At 41.5% G+C, this 27626-nt stretch overlaps 1 protein-coding gene and 1 long non-coding RNA gene across 5 annotated transcripts in view; both read left to right on the top strand.

Annotated features, from left to right (window-relative positions):
• Window positions 1–27626, top strand: part of znf341 (zinc finger protein 341) — a 190867-nt gene that overhangs the window by 109691 nt on the left and 53550 nt on the right. The gene's annotated exons all lie outside the window — the stretch shown is intronic.
• On the top strand, window positions 272–13549 carry LOC121713589. Its single transcript, XR_006032884.1, has 3 exons — window positions 272–913; window positions 11289–11388; window positions 12781–13549. It is a non-coding gene; the product is annotated as an uncharacterized LOC121713589 (long non-coding RNA).

The following is a 27626-nucleotide window of genomic DNA, read 5'->3' as shown; positions in this document are numbered from 1 at the left end:
CATAATTACGTCCACCCTGTCATGGACATACATTACCGTAAATATATGTTGTCATTGAATAGGAAGGTGAAAATTCTTTTGAAAGATATGTAGTCCCTATTTCTTAAAAAGGATTATATATTTGATTTAACTTTAAGTAAATTAAACATTTTACATAAACCGTGTGTTTATAAGAAACTCATACAGTTCACACACATGAACTGTACAGTATGTGTTCATACATGCCCCCCCCCCCCATTCGATTTTACATACAGATATTTCATAGTATGACTGAATTGAAAATAATATCTTGATGACAGGGTGGATCAATGTATTTTGCACATAGGTGTGTGCACAAAATCTCCTCCCTGTCAGGTTAATTTCCACTCCTCTAGGCATGATAACAGACCTGAAACAAATTGACAATCATTTTAAGGACTACTACACCTCTCTACAATGATGAATGAGGGGGCTGTACATTGGAACAACCTCTATAGTCTATAGAATAATTCAGTACTGCTATTGCCTCAATTCAGTGTGGAAAATCCCCAGAACCTGATAGTTACTCTATGGAGTTCTATAGAAATGTTTTTTCCATAGTTAGCCCTCTTATGAATTGATGAATCATTTGCTTAAAGCCCCCCTGTGTAACGTTTTCAGTTGTTTGTTAACTAAATCAACATTTACCATTCATAAATGTGGCCTCATTCATGTTTAATTATGACCACCACCAATTCGAAGCATACCTATGGCTTAGAAATCCTCATTTAAATCTACATAGCACAGGGGCGACTAGCCATGTACATGCGCCATGTTAAAATACCGGTGGCCAGCAAGGGACATAACATGTGAATACAGCTCAGTCTTTGGCGTCTGGATGCATAGAAAAACATTAGCTTGGATTCATCTGCAGAATTTCCCTACATTTAGCAATGTAAGTTACGAGCCCATTTTCTACAAGTCATATCTTCCTAACAGTCCGACATTGACATTGTATTTTCCAACGAAATAAATAAAGAGAAATAACTTTGTTCATGATCTGTCACCAACTCACTTGATCTCTAGTTTCTAGACCCAGAGACAGTTGACAACCTAACCTAACATAGTTATGCTAGGACTAATAGACCACAAAGTTGCTGAACGTGTTATTTCAGTTTAGTTTGCAACAATATAGTTTAACCAAAGTCCTTAGCTGCAGTAGCCTACTACCTAGCCGTTCCCATTCACTTTCCGTTTACTGTGCTAACGATAGCTAGCTAGCTCGGTCCGAAAGAGTTGCATTGGCATTGCACACAAAATGTTATGAATATGTTGTTATTGCTTATTCAAGCGTAACTCTCGCCAAAATGCATCCTAGGGTGTTTTTGTCAGAGTCAAACGTGAATGGGAGTCGTATAGCCTACTATTTTGATGTGTCAAAATCGCTATTTTAAAACACTAAGAAGGCTCAACACAACGTGAAACTTTAATCGAAGTATCATCAGTGTCTCTACACATGAACTTGAGCATTGAGAACATTGTTAGTGTACACATAGTTTACTAAAAAAAAAGGTTTTTCACTCCTTGACTGATGTCAGCGAGCATGTTCAAAACCTTTCTTTTAGTGAACACTGTGTACACGAACAATGTTCTCAATGCTCGAGTATATGTGTAGAGACACTGATGATACTTCGATCGAAGTTTCATGCTGTGTCGAGCCTTCTTAGTGTTTTAAAAATAGCGATTTTGACGCGATCATGTATCAAGAAATAGTTCCCATTCAAAACTCCACAACACGGACAAGCTTGAAAGTGGCGCTTCAGACATAATTATGCTTTTAAACGAAAGTTTGACTCGTGTACATTCACAAAACACCCTAGGGTGCATTTTGGCGAGATTTACGCTTTCAGAGAGAAGTTTATGCTTCAACGTGCTAGGACTCCAGAACTAGTGTCAGTTTTGATGTGTGACGGCTCCCGTAGTTCTAAACGAGGCAGCGCTTGAGAGGTTGGTTGCTATATAACTCCTAACCACTAGATGGGAGAATTTCTTACACAGGGGGGCTTTAACATCAGGGTTGTGCACAATTCGAATTGCAATTCTGCTTCCTGTTTGCTACCTCAATTGAAATGCAAGAGAAATTCAAGAATTGAATTGGAATTTAAGAGCCAGTTTCAATTCAATTCTGGAATTTTGCACAAGTCTGCTTAACATACATTCCCACCAACTCCCACTCAAGCCAAACTAACCGACAAACTCCCTTAATAAAATTGACTACATTTGTTGCACACTTGAAACAAAATGTCTTCAAAAGTATGTTGAAGGTGGTTACATTTATTTAGTGCTGTCAAACGATTAAAATTTTATTAAAAATTTTAATCACGATTAATCAATGAATTCCTATAGTTAGGCCTAATTACGATTAATCACATATTTTATCACACGATTAAAATTCTATTATTTTGCATTTCTGAACTTTCCAGGAGTCCATATTAACAATATAAAGCAATTATTGTGGATCTTGATTGGGATTAAAATGAAAGCAAAGCAAGTTACTTTATTATTTTAACTTTAAGACGTAGGTCTATTTGATTATTTGATTATTTAAAATCAAATTTCAAAAGATGTGCAGCAGACCTGAGGCAACACAATATATTCTTCAGAAATATAGCTGATATAGCCTAAACTGAAATAAATGCTACCGCAGAAGTGCATGCACAAAATGTAGGCCTACACACATTATAAAGGGCATAACAAACAGAATACTATATTTATAATAATACTATATTCATTATCTCTGAGTTCAGTTGAAAATAAGGAACTTTTCGACATGAGTGCTGCCATTTTATAGGCCTACAGTCTAAGGTGCACTGTCATTTGCCACACACATCAGCACCGAAGTTTTTAACGGGCAAACACTGGATGAACAATGGATTTTATGGAGCGGCGTCGATCAAATATAACTGAATCGTGATTTACACGGCGGCAAAGTGTGATGCTGGTGTGCGGAGTATTGAAAAGAATGGAATCTAATGTAAATGAATGTCAAAAGCAGAGTGCATCGCACTCATGTCGGCATCGGTGTCCACAGCAATTTAAAACACCATTCAGCTGACCGGGAGTTCAGAACTGCGTTGGTGTTTATTATCTCCATGACTACAGGAGGAGGACTAGGAGGAAGTAAAGTTCTTATTTGCAAGAATATTTGCTAGGAAGTGTCTGGCAGCAGTTTGAGGACAAGAAACGGTGCATCAAAGTCAAAGAGTCAAAATAGTAGCAGCCAAACAGGATTGTTGATAATTGAACAGATTTAGTGACGGTGAAAAAATCTTTGGCGGCACACGATTAATGCGTCAGCCTAGGCTACAGCTCTTTGGCTGGCTCTTAAGCCCAAACAAGTGTGTGCAGCATGCCTTTACGTAGCCTATTAACGGCGCATCATAAGGATACATTTAATCTGCATCACGCCCCATTTTAGCTGAAAATAAGTTAACATTATAGCATTGATTCCAATGGGAAAGACAGCTAGTAGTCACACCTTGAAGTTACATCTAGTTATTGATTCACAGGACATTCAATCATTTTACTAACATGGCAGTTATGAAGAATTATGTGTATGTAACTTACTCATGTCGAAACTATGTGCATTACCAACCTTACCATTTTGATAACGTTGCCTCTTGGTAGTGTAAGTGACGTTGCCACAACGTTGCCTACAGGAAGTTGCCATTAAGTAAACAAATTACGTTGCCGCAACGTAGTGGCTTGGTAATTTTGATAACGTTGCCTCTTGGTAGTGTAAGTGACGTTGCCACAACGTTGCCTAAGTAAACAAATTACGTTGCCACAACGTTGCCTACAGGAAGTTGCCATTAAGTAAACAAATTACGTTGCCGCAACGTAGTGGCTTGGTAATTTTGATAACGTTGCCTCTTGGTACTGTGAGTGACGTTGCCACAACGTTGCCTACAGGAAGTTGACATTAAGTAAACAAATTACGTTGCCGCAACGTAGTGGCTTGGTAATTTTGCTAACTTTGCCACTTGGTAACGCAAGTAATGTTGCGGCGACGTAGTGTTGTGGTCATTTACTTACCGTGATACGTCAATGTTCAGAATTACACCATACGAGTATTAAAGGTTGTTTCCATGTCCAGCACAAAGATTAGGTTTGAATGCTATGCTGGATATGTATGACAATTTCTAGTTTAGAATTTGTATTTCCATTTTATAGTGACAATAAAGGGCTCACCTTCAGACAGCAAAGCAAAACCCATAGGCTAACATGCTATAAAATAACAGATTTTTTTCTAAGTCAAACTATCTTCGAGCCGGACAAATTAACCACTGGTTTGTATTGTTTATTCACTACCTAGGGATGACTCAATTCCCACAGAAACTATTTGTGCTCAACTAGGATTAATCCAGAACTACATAACAATTCTCAGTTCCACAAACTCTGACCCAGTTGAAAAAATAGCAATGACATATATTCAGATACTGAATTGATGAAGCATTTATTTTAAATGCATATACAGGGACCACATAAATAAATCACAACGACAATTATTTATATTAAAAAAACATTTGAAGTCAAATTCATGCGTTTCACAGATTGAAGTGATGTACTAACAAACCACATTGCAGAGTAGGCATTAGTCAACCAGTACAGAGCATGAAGGCCTTGGAGCGGCTGAGGTGGAGAGTAGCTTAAACAGTGACTGCTAATCAGAATCCAATCCTAATGTTAATGCTGTCTAGTGCAATTTTGACTAAGATCTCCCTCTTGTTATCCAATTACTGGCCACAATAACAGTCCTTTCTCCCAAAAACTCCACAATACTCATTTTGTAATCAAACACAGAGAAATTACAGTAAAAAATATTGTGTCTGTATGAAAAATTGCAATGATAATACTCTGATGAGACCACAAATGACAACATACTGCAATGTCATGAAGAATGGCCATGAAGATTATTTTTCCCTAACAGGAATCTTGATTGTACTTTGTTTCAGTCACCTCAAAACAGTCATTGATCTTGAATTTTAGTACTCCGACTAATGTTGAATACATGCTAAAAACCTTTATGTCAATCATGTCACAAATTCTATGCAAGTTCTGCAAAACACCAATGCTGTTGTGAGTTTTTTTTTGTTGTTTTCCATTTCAGAGGACAGCTACTGGTACCTCAACAACCCCACACAGAGGGCAACATAAAAAAAGTTTCTATTTTACAAAGGACCAAGACCACCAAAAAAAGATGACTACACAGCATAAACTCACTTGCACACCCTAAAACTCGCCATGGTCCAAGGTCCTAGGTCAAGCTAAGCCTTATAAACACAATTTTCCACAGACCTTCCAACAAAACACACACAAAGTAGCACACAGAGTAGCACTACATAGAAAGAAAGTAAACCCATCAAATGCTTCCACTTGAACAGGTAGACTAGGAATAATGGCCTGACAAGAAATGCGTTGAACAAGCTGGTGGCTGTATGGACAAGGCTTGAGGTGCAGCACAAATGTAATACAGCCATGGGTATATCATTTACTAATCACACTCTCACGCAGGACATTTTGCCCAATTAACAGAACTATATAAGAGGATATTTCAAAATACTATCGGAAACAACAAACAAAGACTGTGGTCGGCATCTCCGATTTAAAACAGTGATTCACAAGGCATATAAGGACAGGGAAACACTAGACCCCAAAGGTAACCGCCCCCCAGTTTTCTATCAAGCTGACGTTGTCCTTAAGCCGCAGAGGGGCTGGTTCTGCTGTTGCAGCTGAGGGTTGTCAAGATGTCCTTTTGCCTCAAGTCGTCTTTAAAATGGTGGATCCCAGCATTTTCAGTTCGGTTCCTGGAAAAGGAAAAAAAAAAGGTAAGAATGTCTTACTTTCTGTTCACATACATACATTATGCTGAGAAACAGTTGAATAAAATATCCAGCGAAATGAAAAAGTGTGCGAGGGCAGCTATAAAAGAACAATTGTGTCTAACTAGCTGGGTTTGACAAATTGGTCTTGTTTTTATGCCTGTAGCTCACAGATAAGTGTGACCAAGTAATCTCCATGCTTGGTCACAACTGAATGGTTCAAAATAGAATAATAAACAGACTAAATTAACATAAAAATGAATATATAGTAATAAATATATAAGACATTTCTTAATAAATACACTTGTTACCAAAAGCCTTCAACTTTAATAATTTGTATGATCACCACTTTTAAATTAATGTTACTGCCCCTTTAAGACGCCTTCCTAGCCACGAGCTAGTATGAGTTAGACGCGAGCAAGTTCAGCTAACGGAAAAAACGAAAAGACGCAAAATCATTCATCATGGGACAACATACAGCACCGAACTATATAGGAATTAAACACCTTTCACGTCTTTTCTATCACTAAACCGAGTCTGTTCTATCACATCTAAGCGACAATTTCGTGGTGCTTTCAATAGTATGACTGTTTTGGTGAGTTTCACTCTATTTCCTAAAGTGTAGGCTATATCTGTAATAACGTGAGTTCAATGAAGATATTACAGAACATGCTAGCTGCTAACTGTATAAAACCATCACCATTACCCAAATACAGCTCAGTTCTGTAAGTGTTTTTATTGTTTTCTGATGTTTTTATGTTAGAAAGGGAAATGTGTTTAAGATTATTCCCTATCTTTTGACATTTCGTGGATTATTTTACGGTTAAATAACGTTACGTTAATTTAGCGTTTTGTGAGACAGTTTGGTGTTGCCATGGCGATACAGTCAGTGGCGAGGGAAATGGCATGTACTAACGTTATTTACTGAGTGTTTTATTTACTTTTATGGCCTGTTGTGCAGGTGAGTTTATCAGTTTTCTTTCTATGATACAGACAGTTAGATACTAGCTGTGCACTTTAGTGGTGTGTCGTTCGTGAACGAGCTGGCTCTATGTGCCGGCACTTTGAAATGAACGATGGGTGCCGGCTCACCTCTGGGAGCCGTCCGTGGATTTTGACGTTCATGTTTAGAACGTTGATATTGCGCTGAGATGATAGGCTGCCGATCACGTTTTACGCCACTACTCGTTTGCATAATATGAAACATAACCACACCGCTGTCATGTATTTGCAAAAACTCTGCTTGTTCTGCCTTGTTCTGTTTTTCTTTTAATAAAATAAATGTATGCCTGCCCAACATTTCTCACACATTGTTTTAATATGACAGCAGCCAATCACAAAAGACAATAAGCAACATTCTAAAACAAAGCGGGAACAATAGATAGAAATAGAATTCTAAAACAAAGCGGGAACAGACAGAATGATGGACGGTGGACGTAAACGCTCCAGTATTTGGCTACATTTCAACAGCATCGGCGACAATACAAAAGCGGAATGTAGGCATTGCCATTCTAAACTTTCATACCGGGCAGGATCCACCAACAACCTCCACAGGCACTTAAGGTTGGTTCACCCTACAGAACAGCTGGAAGGACGCAGGGATGCTCCTCCTGACGAAACCGCTGTATGCGCTGCTCCTGCTGCAGCGGCTGCCACATCTGGAGGTAGCAGTAATAGGCCAATTCAACAGAGCTCATTAACTCAGTATCTACCGAAGGCAATGACACCGGTCAGGCAAAATGTAATAGATGAGAAGTTAGCTAAAATGATTGCGACTGATTTCCAACCATTCTCTATAGTAGAAGATCGTGGTTTCATTGAGTTTACGCATGCCCTCAATCCGATGTACGTACTCCCAAGTAGGAAGACGCTTTCCAACTCAACAGTACAACGGCTCTATGAAAGAGAGCACAGCGCAGTGAAGGACAGAGTGAGAAATGCAACAGCAGATTGCCTGACCACTGACTGTTGGACTTCAAGGAATACCACCTCATTTATGTCTGTAACCTGTCATTACATTGAAAATTACAAAACAGTGTCGTCTCTTCTAGAGTGTTTTGAATTCAGTGAAAGGCACACAGCCGAAAACCTTGCAGACGAACTTAATAGAGTGGTGAAAGAGTGGGAGGTTGGCAAAAAAGTGGTTTGCTGTTCAAGCGATAATGCTGCAAACATCACAAAAGCAATCCGACTTCTGAAGTGGAGCCATCTTCCGTGTGTTGCACACACTATAAATGTAATAGTAAGAGATAGCCTAAAGGTGATGAAGTCCACCACTGATAAGTTAAAGGCAATAGTGGAGTTCTTCCACAAAAGCGCTGTGGCCGCGGAGAGACTGAAGTCAACCCAGAAGCAGATGGGGGTGCCTGTCCTTCGGCCCAAGCAGGACTGCGTCACCTGATGGAACTCCACTTTCCATATGTTGAAAAGGGCAGTGGAGTCAAAAGACGCCATCGTATCGACACTGGCTATCATGAATTCAAACATTGAGCTACTGACCCAAGAAGAATGGCTGGAGATAAAAGAGGCCTGTGCTGTTCTGGAGCCCTTCGACCAGGTGACTGGAGATCAGTGCGGACAGGTACAGTAGACGATTTATTTATGGAATTATGTATTTGTTTCTGTTTGTTCGAGAGACATTAGTGGGATATCCCAGAACATCCTCACTCTGTAATTTTTAAATAATAATGGTGTTTTTAAAATCAAATTCAATCAATCAATCAATCAATCAGATTTATTTATATAGGCCTAGCACGTTTAAACATGACACATTCAAGTGCATGAATGTGTAGCTTCTGAGCGTCATGAAACACAATTGAGACAATAGATTGACCATATTGGACAACTGCAAAGCCTTATCATATGCATGTTATTCATAACATGAAAAGTGGAACTTGTACGAAAATGACAAATAGTCGGCTAAACATTTTAAACTTGCGCAAGACTGATGAACCCAGCATCAGTGCGTCGCATAGGCTAAACTAAAACACAAATTGAAGCAACAGCTTGACCATTGGACAATCCTACCACAAAACCTTTCCATAGGCATGCAACGTTTATCACATAAAAAGTGGAATATGAACGCATTTCATCACACCTGCAGCTGTTTGCTGATTCCTGAGCTCCCAGCGCAGTGTTGATTTGCGCGTCTTTTTTAGATGGTGAGCGTAAACGACGGAAAGCCCTTTAATTGGACGGGCAAGACTGACAAGTAGACGGGCATAGGCCCGTCCAGGCCCGCCCGTGGCTACGCACATCATTACTAGATCCACGAACAGTAAACGTGCACTCCTACACTCAAAAACGTAACGCAAATAATCCATTAATCTGGACCAACAAATTTATTTACAGCAACAGCAAAAAGATGGCCAAATCAAAAAGTAAACATAGCAGATGAATAGGCTAGGCTAGTAGCCTATTCTCCTGGCACAGTGGCCATTGAACCACAACCTGATAAACAATTAGTTGAAATAATAAAATAAACACATAGGCTACTCACCAGTTCAGAAGTTAACTTTCAGCTCAGCAAACCCGTTAACAATAGAGTTGAAAAAGAAAATGTCCTATGTCATTCTCGTTGGAGAGAAGGCTATGGTAACATCCAAACATTCCGAGCCTCTAGGTGTAGGCCTAGGCTAACTTCTCCGGGTCACCGGTATCGTTGACATTGCTAACGCTAGGCAGTAACTCTTGACGAGCCATTTTTAAAAATAGATTCAATTTAAGCAAATTGGACTTGCGCACAACCAGTTCCCTATTTTCTATTATTTTTTGAGCACCACGCTACTGAAGGCTTAAATAGGTTAGCTGGGACAGTCCTTCAGGAAGGAACACTATGCCTAGCACTTAGTAGTCAACAATCAGAATTGATGAGCTAAAAAATGACTGAACAAACAGATTTCCCAGCAGGCAATGTTCTTTTGTAAATGTTGAGAAAAAATAAAACAAAATAAAAGTAATTGCGATATATATATATATATATATATATATATATATATGCCAAACTACTTTAAATAAGCACTTATTGTGAATTTGCCTCAATAAATAATACATATGTTCATAAATATGTTATAAATATGTCCATAAATATAATAAATATGTTCATAAATATGTTGTTGAATTATTGTTATCTCCTTTTATAGTTATGTGACAGCCTCCAAGATGATCATACTCTGTAAGGGTCAGTAACTTTGGAGAAGGTCATAGAGTTGGTCAATGCGCTCTGTGCTTCAATGGAGAGAAGATTCCACAGAATGGAGTTTAACCCCATACTGGCCGAAACAACAATCTTGGACCCAAGATTCAAAAAGCTGGCCTTCCATGACAGCAGAGCTGTTGAGGAGGCAATTCAGAGAGTGACAACAGCAGCAGCTCGAAGCAGTCTCAGCAGCCAGCAGTCACAAACAAGAGAAGAGGGAGCACAGGCTACCGAGGAGCCATGCACTGCTGTGTGGAGTTTTTTTGACCAAAGGGCAACAGGAGACATAGAAAGAAGGAACCCCACAGCAGATGCCATGCTAGAAATCCGGTCATACCTTGAGGAGCCCCTCATCCCAAGGTCAACAGACCCACTGAGCTGGTGGGAAACCAAGGCTTCAGTGTACCCTCGCCTCACAAAAGTAATGACAGGCAGACTTTGCATCGTAGCAACATCGGTCCCCTCAGAGAGAATCTTCTCAAAAGCGGGACAGATCATTACGGAGAGAAGAAACAGGATTAGTGGATCGAAGCTGAAAAGCTGATTAGCTTTTCTCAATGCTAATCTTTCTTAACCTGTTGAGGAATAGGCTACGGTCACAATATTAGAATGTTCGCAAACCAAGAGTTCTGCATGCGACAATTCATTTCAGGGATGTTCCCCGCTGAAACTATAATTTGCGTAGGAACCAGGAAAATAATTCACTCCTCAACAAATTAAAGGATTGATTTGATTTTTAGGGGTGCACCAATTGCAATTCTTTAAAAAAAATCTGTTTTATGTTATCTGTTACTGTTACTTAATTACTTTTTTACTGTATCTGTTTTATATTATCTGTTACTGTTAATTAATGTTTTTATAGCCTTACATACATAAATTAATTAATAAATACATGTTTTCACAGCATCCAATGAAGTGTTTAATTATTGTAATGATTTCAATTAAAGTGTAGTAGCCCAAATCAATTTAATTATCATTTATTCAACAGGTTATTATTATTTTTTAGAGAGAGCCGTTTGAGAGCCGAAAGAGCCGGCTCTCATTGCTGAGCTGAGCCAAATGAACTGGCTCTTTAAGATGAGCCGTAATTCCCATCACTAGTGCACTTCATCTCTCCCTGAGTGTTGGTGACACGCCCATTTTTGGGCCTGTCCTGTGGTTCATGGACTCCTATGCTTTCAGAAAAACAAAGTGTCTAATATCTGTAAGCGTTTGCCTGAAATTTTATCACAAATTCAATCTTATTACAGAAGCGATCATGAAATTGAAGCCAGGGCTGGAAGAGGAGGTGGAGCTCCTGATAGCGGAGGTCTTAAAACATGCCCCTGCAGCCCACACCAAAAGTTTATGGTGAGTTGAAACGAGAGAGGCAAATATCCCTCTAAATCAATTATACGAACATGCCGACTATTAGGGAACAATTATCATATTTTTGTACACCACCTCAAAATGGTATGCAGATCCATGCCCTACTTTTTAAACTTGTTCACAAGACGTGGTTACTCGTCTTCATCTTCAAGCAATAATCTTGGCGGCTCGACACCATCTACACGACACTGTTTTTTTTTTTTTTAAACCGGTTATTATTTTCCCCTGTCATGATTTATGTGCACAATGTATCAGCCTTTTGTGGCCAAGTTACTGAAGCACACCATTAGCTTAACTTAGTTAAACATTAGCTAAGCTTACTACAACCTATGACTGACGCATGCTAATGTTTTCTCCAATAGTGCTCAGACCTAATGCAATACGTAGGCCTAAGCATTTGAAATTCCACATTCCACAAGTCACATACCTTGAAAATGAACTTTAGTACTTTAACAGCTGAATTGAAAACCAAATTGCATGTAGTCTCCTTTTTTCATGCGACAGCTTAACAAACTTTTTGTCTTCTACGCGAATTAGGCCTAAATGTGAAGCCTCTGCACGGCCCGTGGCGCCATCGACTGGTCTGGCATATGCACTACTGTACTTTTAGCCGCTTTCACCTCTGTGTGCACGTACGTTTTTTCCTTACCGGTAGGCCTATCGTTAAAGGTGTGAAAGCGGTAAGAGGAAATACACCTGATGGTTTTGTGTAGACATAGCCCAATTCTAGGCGAGACATCTTTGTGCAACAAGCTACAAAACTCCAAAACAATTAAGCTTATAGCCAAAAACGCATGAAATCATGGTTCACTAACATTACAGCTATAGCAGCAATGTAAACTGTAGGCCTACAGTTTAGTTGCAATATGCTGGTGAATCAACACAAGATTATCTCCATGTTTATAAAGTAACTGTCAGACGTCGTACATTAAATGTGCATACCATATACCGGATCATACCGCGACCATTTCACTCTCACACTCGCGTTATATCAACGCATTTGCAATACTCAATAATGCTTCTAACGAGCACAGACTGATAACAGTATGAACTAAACTTAACAAAGGAGCAGTATCAATACTTACGGCCGGGTAGGCTATCTGAACGCACAGTTATAATAATAATAATATTAATACAGAAACACCATCCGCATCTCCAGTCCACTGCTCCGTTATTCCCGCGACTTGGTAGCCTACCGTCGGCGCCGGCATCCTCACACTTGATCTAGACTACAAGTGCAAGGGCGAAGGAATGACCCAGCAGCAGCAAAAAAGTCTAGCGTAACCAGCTATTGGCATATCCTATTTTAGTTTTGACTGAATGTAAAATTAATATAAATGCACTCATCTGTTCTCTTTTATTTGTTCTTCACAGGGTCGGATGGAACACCAGGTGGAAGACCATCCGCAAAATTGAATTTCCACATTATTTTAAATAAAATATAATTTGTTAGTGTACAGTTGTCTTTTCTTTTGAATAGGCTCAACATTAGCAACAGCCAGTCAAAATGCAGGTGAAATATGAATGTGGCTTGTCTAGGCTATCTCAACTAGATTTTGTGCGTGGCAGTCATAAATTGATACTTGTTAGTGCAGCTGTCTTGAATAGGCTTGGGGTCAACATTAGCAACAGCCACCAGCCAGAATGCAGGTATATGAATGTGACTAGATTTTGTGGATTCTATGGGCAAATGAGGACTGCACATGCAGATCCGCCCTAACGTGCTGGCGACATTATGGCAACCTTTCTCAGGAAGGTTACTACAATGTCGCCAGTATGTCTTTTGGTTGCCGCGACGTGGCGGTTACGTGCGAGAAACGTTGCCAAGATATGTTGCGGCAACGTAATCGCGTCTTTCACCCGCACGTATCGGCAACGTTAGAACTTACGTGGCGGCAACATATGTTTGGTAATAAAGTTACGTAACCGCCGCGTAACAGCGACGTAACTGTGTTAGTTGGGATAGCCAATTATCTCACCTAGCTGTAGGAAAAAGGCTACGTTCACAAGTGATAGAATGAATGTGTGACTTGTGTTTAGTTGATGTTTATGGAGTTACATTTGTTCCACTTTTATGAGCGAGCAATAGCACAATTTGAGTGCAGAAAATATTTTGACCGAGCACAGAAATTATATTTTGAGGAAAAATAAAACTCAAGCACAAAAAAACTTGTAGTTGAGCAAACAGGAATCGTTGTGCTCCACAAATGTCTTTGCCTGTTTGCTAATATCAATATGTATGTGCAACATCAGCCCCCTTTCTTTCAGTTTCACTGTACGTGCTCACATAAACTGTTCCTCCGCTAGCTCAGGAGATCTCTGTCGCGCTCGCTCAACTTCGTCTGTGTGCTCGCTCAAAACTGTTGACAACATTACGTTTGTTCCACAATTCATCAACCAATCAGAAAATTCAGGGTCTATAGTCCAATTCTCATTGGCTGCTGAAGTCCACAACACCTAGCATCATTTACTAGTGTCAGTGGGAATCGGGAAAGGTTAATAATGCTGGTGTCACGCTCGGGGATTGAACCCGGGCCTCTGGATTCAAGTACTGACTCTACCTAATGAGCTATCAGCAGTTGGGTTGACTCAAGTGCAGAGACTATGTAGACAATAACTCTTCTTCTTTATTCTAACATGAAGCTTATATTCCAAAACACACAGGAGATCACAAAATCCAACAAAGGAGTGAAAAATCCAAACAGAGGCCACTTTGCAACGATACCTTAACAAAGTTCAGTTTTTTCCACAAAGTGGAGATTTAGTCCAAACAGTATTCCATACAGGGGCAATCCAAGAGAATAATCCAAGACACAGTCCGAAAGTCCAAAAGTACCAGAGTGACGCAAACAGGGTTCAGTAGCAAGTCTAGGCGATGTAACAAAGCAATGTCAAACAAAGACTAAGCAAAGGGCATGGCAGGAGCAGAGCTTAAATACCACATGGTCAGGTCACATGACAGAGATAACAGGACACAGGTGAAATGAATAACATAGAATTAAGGCTAACAAAGCATGTGTTAAAACAAATGACCACCAGAGGCCGCCAAAAAGTCCCAAAACCATGACAGGACCCCCCCCTCTAGGAACGCCTCCTGGCGTTCCCAGGAAGGTCAGGATGAGCAAGATGAAAGTCTCTCCGGAGGTCTTTATCAAGAACATCCCTAGCAGGAACCCTGGAACGCTCCTCCGGGCCGTAGCCCTCCCAGTCTATAAGATACTGCAATCCACCACGAACTCTGCGGGAATCCACTATGCGGCGGATAGTGAAAGCTGGACGACCATCGATGACACGGGGAGGAGGCGGTTCCTTAGGGGCAGGGGCAAGGCGGGGAAGTCAGCACAGGACGGAGCTGGGACACATGAAATGTGGGATGTATTCTAAGGGATCGGGGCAACTGGAGGCGATAGGACACTGGGTTGACCCTGCAGACCACCTTGTAAGGACCCACATAGCGCGGAGCCAACTTGCGAGACTCCACCCGCAGGGGAAGGTCTTTAGCAGCTAGCCAAACCCTTTGGCCCGGACGGAAACTGGGAGCTGGTCTCCGACGCCGGTTGGCTTGGCGCTGGTTCCTTCTGGAGGTCCGCAGAAGAGCCTGCCGAACCCTTCTCCAGGTCCTTTTGCACCGCCTCACGAACTGCAAGGCTGATGGCACGCTTACGTCCCTCTCCTCCTCTGGAAACAGCGGTGGCTGAAATCCAAACTGGCACTGGAAAGGGGACATGCCAGTGGATGAGGACTGGAGTGTGTTGTGGGCGTACTCTGCCCAAGGCAGCCGGGAACTCCAGGACGCAGGGTTATCAGCCACCAGACTCCTCAGAGAAGCCTCCAATTCCTGTTTGACCCTCTCTGTTTGCCCGTTGGATTGGGGATGGAACCCAGAGGAGAGGCTGGCTGTGGCTCCTATGAGGTTGCAGAAGGCCCGCCACACCCGGGAGGAGAACTGGGGACCTCTATCAGACACGATGTCCTGGGGAAGACCAAAGACTCGAAAGACATGATCAAACACGAGCTTAGCAGTCACAAAAGCAGAAGGTAACTTAATCAGTGGAATAAAGCGACAGGCTTTGGAAAACCTGTCTACCACTACTAAAATGACAGTATTACCTTCAGACGGGGGAAGGCCAGTGATGAAGTCCATTGAGAGATGAGACCAAGGACGACCAGGGACAGGAAGAGGATGGAGGAGCCCTTGAGGACGTTGGTGTTGGGTCTTGCTCCGGACACACACAGTACAGGCTGCTACAAAAGATTTGACATTCCTCTCCATGTCCGGCCACCAGAAATGTCTCTTCAGGAACTCAAGAGTCCTCTGAGAGCCAGGATGTGCTGCCAAGTGGGACGAATGCCCCCATTGTAAGACCCGCGACCTCAACCTCTGAGGAACAAAGAGACGATCTGGAGGGCCCGTACCAGGACCCGGATCCCGCTGGAGTGCCCGTCTGACCTCAGTCTCAATGCCCCACCGAACTGGACACACAATCCTGGAACTGGGGATAATGGGTGCCTTGTCTTCCACAGAACGTGAGGACCCAAAACGCCTTGAGAGGGCATCCGGCTTCTGGTTCTTAGTGCCTGGCCGATAAGAGATGGTGAAGTCAAATCGGGTGAAAAAAAGTGCCCATCGAGCCTGACGGGGATTCAGTCGCTTGGCCTGTTTTAAGTATTCAAAGTTTTTGTGGTCAGTCCAAACTAAGAATGGGTGTTGGGCTCCCTCCAGCCAATGTCTCCATTCTTCTAACGCTAGCTTGACTGCCAGCAATTCTCTGTCCCCAATGTCATACCGGACCTCGGTAGGAGACAAGCGCCGAGAAAAAAAGGCACAAGGGTGTAGTTTGCCATCAGTAGAGCGTTGGGAAAGTACTGCTCCAACTCCCACGTCGGAAGCATCCACCTCAACAACAAAGGGCCGCGAGGAGTCAGGCAACTGAAGAATGGGTGCAGATGAAAATCGGTCCTTCAGCAGTCGAAAAGCACCCTCTGCTTCAGGAGTCCAGACAAAAGGCACACCACTCTTAGTAAGGGCAGATATAGGAGCAGCCACGGTACCAAAATTCCTGATGAACTTCCTATAAAAGTTGGCAAATCCTAAGAAGCACTGTACCTACTTGACAGACTTTGGAGCAGACCAGTCATGGATTGCTTGAGTCTTCTTTGGGTCCATTTGAACCTGGCCCTCCTTCAAGATGAACCCAAGAAATGCAGTCCCAGACACATGGAACTCACATTTCTCTGGCTTGACAAAAAGATTGTTCCGTAGCAGCCGTTGCAGAACTTGGCGGACATGGTGACGATGCTCAGAAAGGGACTTGGAAAAAATTAGTATGTCATCAAGGTAAACAAAAACAAAAATGTTAATCATATCTCTGAGGACATCATTAATAAGGGCTTGAAAAACTGCAGGTGCATTAGTAAGGCCAAAAGGCATAACCTGGTACTCATAGTGCCCTGTAGGTGTGTTGAAAGCTGTCTTCCACTCATCACCCTGTCGAATGCGAATGAGGTGGTAAGCATTTCTGAGGTCGAGCTTCGTGAAGACAGTGGCACCTTGGAGTAAATCAAAAGCAGTGGACATTAGCGGAAGAGGGTAGCGATTGCGGACTGTGATGTTATTCAAGCCACGATAGTCTATGCAAGGCCTCAATCCACCATCCTTCTTTTCCACAAAAAAGAATCCGGCACCAGCTGCAGATGTGGAGGGGCGAATAAATCCAGTGGCCAGGGCTTCTTTAATGTATTTGTCCATAGCTTCACGTTCAGGCAAAGACAGAGAGAAGATCCGTCCACGAGGTGGGCTAGTACCAGGGAATAGCTCAATGCTACAGTCATAGGGTCTATGAGGAGGCAGCGTAGATGCCCTTGTCTTACTAAAAACCTCTTTCAGGTCCAAATACTCATCAGGGACTCGAGACAACTCAGAAACATCAACAGGTTTAGTTAGTGAAAGGCCTGGACTTGACAAGAGACAAGTAGCATGGCACGTGGGACCCCACTCAATGACTGTTCCAGTAGACCAATCGATCTGTGGATTGTGACGATTCAACCAGGGGAAGCGAAGAACTACGGGAAACTCCGGTGAGTCTATCAGGTGAAGAGTGATTTCCTCCCGATGGTTGTCCACTTGAAGACACAGAGGAGCTGTGGCTAGAGTCACTTCTCCCAATGAACGACCATCAAGAGCAGTAACAGAGAGAGGTGGGTTAACAGCATCCTGGGGCACCTGTAATCGTTGAGCCAAGTTAATGTCCATAAAATTTCCGGCAGCACCTGAATCAATAAAAGCCTGAAAGTTGTGTCGCTGCTCTCCCCACAACAGAGAAACAGGAAGGAATACTCCCGCACCCGGGGAATCAGAAGAGAAAGTTGCCCCCGTCATAGCCCTCCCTTGCTTTGAGGGGGCTGGCCTTTTCCCAGAAGCTCAGGACAAGAGGCTCAGAAGTGGTCCGGCTTACCACAATAAAGGCAACATCTCTCCCTTCTGCGGCGATCTCGTTCTGACTGAGGTAAACGGGCCCCTCCAATCTGCATGGGCTCAGGATCCTCGAGAGGTGTAGAGCTCAGGTACCTGGATGAGGTGGGAGCTTCAGTGGACCACCTGGGTGGACCTTGGTCCCGGCGGCGCTCCCGCAGTCGGTTATCAAGCTGAATGGCCTGAGAAACCAGAGCCTCAAACTCCTTGTGAGGACCCGCAGAAGCCAGTCCATCCTTTAGCGTGTCTGACAACCCATGATGGAACACCGATATGAGGGCCTCCTGATTCCACCCACACTCAGCTGCCAAGGTCCTGAAGGTGATGGCATAATCCGCTACTCTGCTATGCCCCTGGCGAAGTTGGAGGAGCTGTTTGGCCGCTTCTTGTCCCACCGCTGACTGGTCGAAAACGCGCAGCATTTCTTCCTTGAAAGCCTTGTAGTCAGAGCAAATCAGACCCTGTTGGCCCCAGATAGCAGTTGCCCAGGCCAAAGCTTTGTCAGTCAGCAGGGTTATCAAGTAGGCTATTCGGGATCGGTCAAAGGGATACATTGAGGACTGTAATTCAAACGTCAGGTCACATTGTGTCAAGAAACCTCGGCACCCACCTGGATTACCGTCATATCTTTGGGGTGCTGGCAGTCGAGGTTCGGGGTTAGACCCTGGAAGGGGTGCAGGAACCACCAGAGCTGGGGATGGCGCTGGTGGTGATGGATTAGCAATTCTCCGCACTTCTTGCAGCAGCTCCCTTAGCATTTGATCGTGCCTGCCAACTATTTCCTGTTGTCTATTGAGATGTTGAGCATGTGTGTCCATGGTGGCTCCAAAACTGTTCAAAGTAGCCATTAGGCAGTCCATATCTGTGAGGGGAGTTCCTGGAGTCTCTGCTGAGTCATTCATGGCTTAGCCTTTTGTCACGCTCGGGGATTGAACCCGGGCCTCTGGATTCAAGTACTGACTCTTTACCTAATGAGCTATCAGCAGTTGGGTTGACTCAAGTGCAGAGACTATGTAGACAATAACTCTTCTTCTTTATTCCAACATGAAGCTTATATTCCAAAACACACAGGAGATCACAAAATCCAACAAAGGAGAGAAAAATCCAAACAGAGGCCACTTTGCAACGATACCTTAACAAAGTTCAGTTTTTTCCACAAAGGAGATTTAGTCCAAACAGTATTCCATACAGGGGCAATCCAAGAGAATAATCCAAGAGAATAATCCAAGAGAATAATCCAAGAGAATAATCCAAGAGAATAATCCAAGACACAGTCCGAAAGTCCAAAAGTACCAGAGTGACGCAAACAGGGTTCAGTAGCAAGGCTAGGCGATGTAACAAAGCAATGTCAAACAAAGACTAAGCAAAGGGCATGGCAGGAGCAGAGCTTAAATACCACATGGTCAGGTCACATGACAGAGATAACAGGACACAGGTGAAATGAATAACATAGAATTAAGGCTAACAAAGCATGTGTTAAAACAAATGACCACCAGAGGCCGCCAAAAAGTCCCAAAACCATGACAGCTGGTCTTAGTTTCAACGCATAATGTTAAAGGCAGTGCCGGCCCGAGCCTTTTGGGGGCCCTAAGCAGAATTTGATTTGGGGGCCCCCTCCCACAACGCAGAGTCACCTGTGCTTGGCGATTATTGACAACTTCACACTATAATGTCATATTATAAATTAATACAGTTAGGTTATGTATTAATACAGTGACTGATTATGAACTACTGTCCCCCTGGACACAGATGCATAAGGACTCGGTAGTCTCATTCAGTAATCCATCCTTGCTCACATGCCAAAAATGTTTTGGGGCTCCGCTCTAGACTTCTGGCCCCATGTGCTTGGTAAACCAATGTATTAATATAGTTGTTATTTACACCAACCCTATCACCTTTTAATCTTAGAGGGTACTAAAATCACAGATTTATTTGAAACATTCATATTCAAAGTGAAGCACTAAGGGTGGTTTACTGAAGTTGAATTGACAAATAACAAAATACAACAGTAAACAAGTACATCAGTTTAATGACTTGTTTTTCAACAGATTTGCAGAATAAATCCGCAAATGTGCATTAAATGAGCAATCTTCAACTACAAAATAAAACCAAAATAGACAAACATTAATAATAAAAAATAAAATGTCCCAAAAAATAGATACTTATTCCTACTTCGTTCCTGGCTTTCAGGCATCCGCAACTCTGCAGTGGACGAATCTGCAATGATTAAATAAATACATAAATAAATAAAAACTATGTTAAATGTGTCATGTCATATTAACAGGCTATGTAACCATTTGCCATCAAGAAAACCTCACCTTCTGTGTCATCAGCCATGGAGGCAGACACTTGATGAGGTAGAGTTAGGTAGAGGTAGAGATGTGCTCCAAAGTATTTTAACAGTGTCCCTGAAAAAAATTATGCATAAGTGCATATTTGATCGAGCAGAATGAGTTTATTTTGCTATCATTACTTACACACATCAACAAGCAATTCCACATCTAACAATTCATATTCTATTGGCAAATGAGGCATAATTGCCGTATAGTGAACGCTTAACATGGTGATCTACTGCAGCCTAAATATTAGGGTAGCACCGCTACATCACTTGCCACTATCTTAATCAAAAAGTCTATTTTCATCACAGAAGTCTCCCCACCCAACATGGTATATTTTCTCAAACACTACCATCTCTCTCCAAAGATCGAGCAGAGCGCACGTACTGTTCCATCTTTGCCTATGAAGCTGGAACGTTACCGATGCCCAGAGTCGCGCTAGTCAGTGGGTTGGGGTTGGGACTGGGAGCCTGGGCTTAGCCTGCTGTTGCTATCAGACTTACCACTATGTCACATATTATAGAACAGTAATAAACTATCAACACTTTCAAGTGCGAAATCAGAAACAATCCCTCTGTGGTAAATTTGCCTTCAGCTACGTTTTCATGTAGCTACTGTAGTGCTAATGTCCACTTCAGTCAGCTAGCTAACTTCAATTTACAACATAAGCCCACTTGGCTAGGGAACATGCTTGATTGAACATCCAAAACAATCCCAATATCCTTGACATCTAAAATACACCTAGATAAATGTATATTAATGGGAGACATTTCTCTGTTGATGGCGGGGATTTAGCTCTGGTGATGGCTTATATTAGATCATGACAGCTAGCTAGCTACCTCAAGCACAAAACATACTGTAAATAATCATGCAAACATACCTGTATCTTGCTCGTTTTTCTCCTCCTCTGTCATTTTCTTCTTTCTGTTTTCGGCACCAGAGGGATACGTCCTTTTTTGTGACTTGTCTTAACATTGCCGTCTCTTCCGATTTTTGAACTTGATGCAGTGTCTGCATGAATTGTCTATGCACCCGAGGTGTCTAGTTTATGTGCGTGACTCAAAGGCTGGCAGACACAGTAGAGGTAGGCAGGCATGTTTATCATGAAATCAGAATTTTCTTGTTTTGAATTATTAATTGTTTCATTTATTCATTCATTGATGTCACTTGTTTACGTTATTTATTATGTAAAAAAAAAAAAAGATACTCGATTGGGGGCCCCGCAGCCGCTTAGTTCGCTTATGCCTCGGGCCGGCCCTGGTTAAAGGGAAACTTGGCAACTATTTCAACATAATAAACCCGTTTAGAAATCATTTGGATGGTTAAATGACCTGTTCCGGTGAAAATGGTGACTTTCCCCGCTGCGCCTAGCGTCCCCAGGCGGAAAACCAACCGTGCAACATTGAGACTACCGTCCCGGAAAGAGAAGTTTTAAAAACACGTTTTAAATCGTGTTTCTTACCTTGTAACATCCACATAGTTCTACCAAACTTATGCTAACCGTTCGCTAGCTTGTAAACAAATCCATGTGCTTTATCGTTACCTTTTCCCACAGTTTGAAATAGCATAATGCACAATTTCTCCAGCAGAGGTGGGAAATCCTGCCAAGTTTCCCTTTAAGTAGACGTTGTAACCGTGTTGTAATTCCAACAATACCCATATGATAAATACTTACCAAAGATGTATTTTGTGTGGCGTGCTCCAATGTTCCTTCAGCAGCATAGGTTTCCATTATATCCAAACAGCACCTTTCCCCTAAAAGGGGTGTGTAGCGTGTACGTGCAGCACATACAACGTTCCATTCCATTCGTCAGTGTGTATTGTTTAGTTTCCGGTCTAGCTCGATCTGGTGTGGTGTTGTAGTTGTTCTAACATTACTAGTTGTTGCAATCAAGGTGAGCTAGCATAGTTTGACTGTTATGTTATACATTAAAGGTCACATTCACTGAGAAACCGTTTAATACTTGTTACTTTTGAAATACTATAGCTCACTCCAAGTTGCATATGCATGCTGCACGTGAAAATGATCTTCTACCCCCATTGTCCGCATTAGCCAATGAAAGAAAATACACGGAAAAACAAGCGAATCAGAAAGAGCCCTTCCCAATGACGCCGAAGGGAAACTGACTATTCATGGCCTCGCCCACCTTGGCTTGTGACCGCCTACAGGAAGACTGGAAGATTTTGCGGCTAGGGGATTGTCTCTCTGCAGCTAGTAGGAGCTAACAGCAAGTTGCCAACATGGCGGAAAAAAAATCGTGCCTGTTTTATTGTTTTGGCAATAACACATCAATGTTGCATGTCTTGCCTTAGAAACATGAGTTGAGGAAGAAATGGTTCGGATTTATCGTTGGAACACCACCACCGAAGTAGTGCAACATTAGTTCTGTGTTCCAATCATTTCGACCACACTCACTGCCTTAGAAAGTGGTTTTGCATCGATGTTCTGAAAACCTGGTTCTGTACCGTCATGACGATCGACCACCAGCTCACAGGCTGTAAGTACAAACAAACTTTTCCACCTAATGTCTGTTACAAAATAGCATGTTCATATTCTTCACGTTAGCATGCATGAAAAGGGTACAAGCTAGGCTTAGGCTAGCCTATATTACAGGAAGCTACACCAGGCACGTAACTGAAGTGTTCTGTTCGCGACGTGTAAAATCAGAGAATGCCTAATAGGAAGGGCTCTGGTAAAATCCATTAGAGGAATGGTCTATTTTCCCGAACGTAGCCTACAGGCCACTAACACGCCAGGTGTAGCTACTTCCATTGATTAGGCCTATTGGAAGCTAATTGTTGCAGTACATAACGCGAACGGAATGCTTTAGTTACGTGCCTGGTGTAGCTACACTCATAAGAAACTGACCACACCACCCAGAGATTTAGCTTGTTGAACCTATAATCTTCTAACCTAAGCGTTAAACCACAAATAATAATATTAGCAACAATATTTTATGCTCAACTAAGTACGGGTATTGTTCTAGTCTAAACAGGGAAAATCAAAAACACAATACCCCTGCACTATTAGGCTAAGTTGCTATCACTAGAGCTCAGGTATTTACACTTCAGTCTAATTTATGTATTCTTGCCATTATTACATTGACATACAATGATGTTTTGTTTGATTACTTGCTGTTTACTTAGTGTTTTGTATGTCTTCCAGAGCACATCCTCATGTCAGGCTACACAGCTTTCTAGCCTACATTAGGTCATCACGTTAGAAGCAAAGGTTCATTTCATTTCATTTATTTATTTAAAGGACAGTGCACATTGATCAACATTTCTGTAAATGTGCCAGTGTTAGCCAGCAGGCTAATTTTCAACTGTAGTCCATTGGCAAGATGTTATACTAGGCACATGGTGGCTAAAAAAAACCCCATATTAAATCACATAGCAATTGACATACAGCAATAGAACATAATGCCATAATACTAGCTCCAAAAAAACATTTAAAACATAAGACATATAACCATACAGCCAAACAACCCTTAAGGGATCAATAAAGTAACCACCTATCCATCTATCTATCATACATACACCATGGGTTACAGGACAGCTAAACTATAGAGGCAGACCAACATTAATGTATTATGAGAAGTGCTCACATTTTTGTATGCTCAAAAGCCAGTCCTTAAGATGGTGTGTGAATGTATGGTGAGAGGTGGACGAGGTTTGTGATCTAACTTTTATTGTTGTGCTAGTTAGTTTCTAGAAGTCTTTTTCTAGTAGGCTAATACTGGTTCTTATGTGCTCGTCAATGTTTTGGAAAGTCAATTCATGGGTTTCTTCAGGTCACTTTCCACAGGTGTATAAAATCAAGCACCTCGATTATGAATGCAGACTGCATGGTGCTTGATTAATACACCTGTGTAAATGGACCTGATGAAACCCATGAATTGCATAAGATAGAATTGATATTACCGAATGTCTTCTTGTGGGTGTGCTACTTAGTACATCATACACCTTACCACATTCACTAAAATATTTTTGTTTCCATTGTACCAGTACAGTTTTGTGAGATAGTGAATGTCCTGTGTACTATTAGTATCTTGTAACTTGACAGTAATACATATTTATTTACTTTAGGTACCCAAACAGAATACTTCATGAAAAGTATGAGTATTGATACAAGCACTTCGGATACACCATGGGCATGGGGGCCTGCTACCTCTACTGCCATCAAGCCTGTTCATCCAAGGCCAGCTAGAAGACCTCGGGTTGATCAAGAGGAGGAGGAGGATGAAAGCGACATCTCCACAATAACACCTGATGGCTCCACCTATGGCCCAGCGCAATCAAAGAGCAATGTTATAAAATCATCACAGCCAACGAATGTGTTTTGTGTGTTGTCCCTTCGGATCCCCAGGACAATACAAGCCGAAACAACAACTCAGACCTTTTTCCCTCTATCTTACAAAGGATCTGTAGGCCAGATGTCTGCATCATCTGGCAAAAAGAGGACATTGTTAATTCTGTGCATAGTTTGGATGTTCTTGTTTTGTGTTTGCATTATTTTAATAGACTGCAATATTACTATTTGTCAGTGTTTCACGGACCACCTAGCAAAAAAAAAAAAAAAACAGTAGACCTACTTCAACAGTATATTACACAATAGGCCTTCTTACTGAACCACCTTGCTTATTGTCTTTGCACCTTGCTTATGGTGTCAGAGGATTCGTATGATTTAAACTGGCATAGGTTACATCAGTGTTGCAGAACTGTTTGGATTTACATACAAGTTGGTTCAATATTGCAAACAACTCATCTATTATATTTTACCACATCTACTTGTGGAACACTTGAGAGAGCTTGCGAAACACACTTTGAGTACTACTGCTGTATGTAAATATAAAGTTGTTTATAGACAATTGACCTGTTTTGTATATTTGTTTTAGGAGTTTCATCAGTTTTTGTCCCTTTTAAGCTAAAGGTTTATCTTACCTTTCATATCTTCTGTCTCACAGAGGGCCATAGTCGTCATAGTCGAATGTTTAGTGCATTTTGAAGGGAGTACATTATGCTAAGGCAGACTGGTTCTAATCCTGGGTACAGGGTCATACAGACAACAGGGGTACTGGTGTTGCCCATTTTTCTAACCACATGAGCAATCCCCTTACAAAAAAGTAGTATAGGAATCTTATAGTATTTGGGACAAAATATTATAGTAATCTTATAGGAATAATTGGGACATACTGTAGAAGTACTACTAATAACTCTATAATATCCTGTAACCGCTATAGTTTTTCTATAGTAGTCTTATAGTACCTATAGTATGTCCAAATACTATAGTATTCCTATAAGATTACTGTAATATTTAGTCCCAAAATACTATAAGATTCCTATAGTAGGCTACTTTTTCTGTCATACGTGACAGAAAACAACTTGAGTAGGCTAACCTCTGCCAATGTCAGGCTATCAAAGCCATAGTTCTCATTACCGGAGAAGTCTTGCAGCACACATTCTCTGCTTCTGTAGGCATTCTGGTACAATTCCAGCAAAATATAGCTAGGTAGGCGTGTTTGCATTTAGATCTATCTATATATTGGGCTATGACCAAGTGGTCTTTCAATGATAGTATCATGGAATTCAAACCATAACTATCTAGCTATTCCGATAGCATTAGCAGGCTAGGTCAGTGGCTGAACTGCATTTAGGGTGCTTACCTGTGTTGTGAAGTAAAATATCTACTAGGAAGATTGCAAAGACTTTTGACTGTGTAAAGAAATAGGTCTTTATTTTAAAACGTTTCCAACTGTTTATTACTTGAAAGCAAGATGACGATTGTCACAAACGTTTACCTCTTTTATGAGAAATTTTAAGCTGACAGGCAATTGTTACCATTCTATTAAACCAACGTTCACCGACAAACGATCAGGAAGCGGTTCTTCTTCCTACTCAAATACTAGGATCAAACACATGAAGTTGTATCTCCGAAGACATTTTGTGCAACAGTTTTGACTCGAGTTTTAGCCAGGTTTTAGCACTGTAAAGTTGAATATGGAGCATAGCACAGGCAGAATCGGATGAGGACGCACTGGAGGAAGCGTCACAGTACTGTTAGCCAATCAGAGGTGAATTCATTAGCATGTCATTAATATTCATGACTAGAGGCAAAATCCAGTCGTTCCTCCTCGCCCACCTTCCCCACCAAACTAGAACAGCATGAAACAGACGCAGGACAGCATTTTTTTCACCAAAACCGGCTCACAGGGCATTCATCAATACTACAGACCACTGCAAAATTAATGAAAAAACGATGAGATGAGACCTTTAACATTTGACAACTTCAACCATGAAAAATGCAAGTTAGTTTTAATTAACATTACCCATTTCCGACTACGTATAGTACTTAAACCCACAACGTTTCATTCAGTTATTGAAAACTTTATCGGCTACATACACAGCCAGACATTACTTACATCGGTGGTCACCTGTGGTGTACTTTATCCAAGTGCTGTAGCTGAACTCACGTGCACTTAGCAAACAAAAGTCCCCTTGATGTCCCCGGTATAACGTTATTGTCGGGCCCACACAAGGACATCCTTGGGATGTTTGTGAAATGACCCAATGTGGACGAAACCGATGGATTTAACGGGGACGTCCCCAAAAGGTCCGATACCGGACATCACACAAGGACCAAAAGAGGAACTTGCTCCAGATCCCAATAACTTTACGGTGACATCCATTAGAGAACGCGATGTTGGGGACTAATCGGGACGTCGTCAATGTCCACTTCAAGTCCGGGCCCGTGTTTGTTGGGATGGTACTATGTTTGCTCTTTGATGCAACATAATCATAGTCATAGTCAAGTTTATTTATATAGCACAATTTAAAACAACCTGTGGTTGACCAAAGTGCTCAAAAAAAATAAAAAATAAATAAATAGATAATACTGTAGAAGACAAAATGAATAAAGACACAAAAAAAGCACAACAGGAAAAAAAAACTAAAATAATATGTTCATATATATAGCCTATAAAATTACATTCCACAATTAATTTAAAAGCCATTAATAGCAAGATAGAAGAATAGAAGATTATTAAAGGAATTATCCGGAGTAAAATGCACTTTAGATCGATTTACGGATGATTGGGAGTACATACGTTGAGTTGACATCCAAATCATGTCATTCGGATGTGTTTGCCAAGTGTGCTCTGGAAATTCACAATTTCGTCGCCGTTTAAAAAAAAAAAAAAAACATAGTCCAGTCCATTTCAGGACAAAGTCAAAGTCAGCTTTATTGTCAATTTCTTCACATGTTCCAGACATACAAAGAGATCGAAATTACGTTTCTCACTATCCCACGGTGAAGACAAGACATATTTTACCAATTTAGGTCCACAGACAAATATAACATTCAAGTACACAAAAAAGTAAGTAAATAAGTAAATAAGAGGGCACATATAATA

The sequence above is a fragment of the Alosa sapidissima genome, chromosome 7 (genome assembly GCF_018492685.1).
Source record: "Alosa sapidissima isolate fAloSap1 chromosome 7, fAloSap1.pri, whole genome shotgun sequence".
In the NCBI taxonomy this organism is placed as follows: domain Eukaryota; kingdom Metazoa; phylum Chordata; class Actinopteri; order Clupeiformes; family Clupeidae; genus Alosa; species Alosa sapidissima.
Note: the sequence above shows the minus strand (reverse complement) of the source record. Positions and strands in the feature narration are given on the sequence as shown.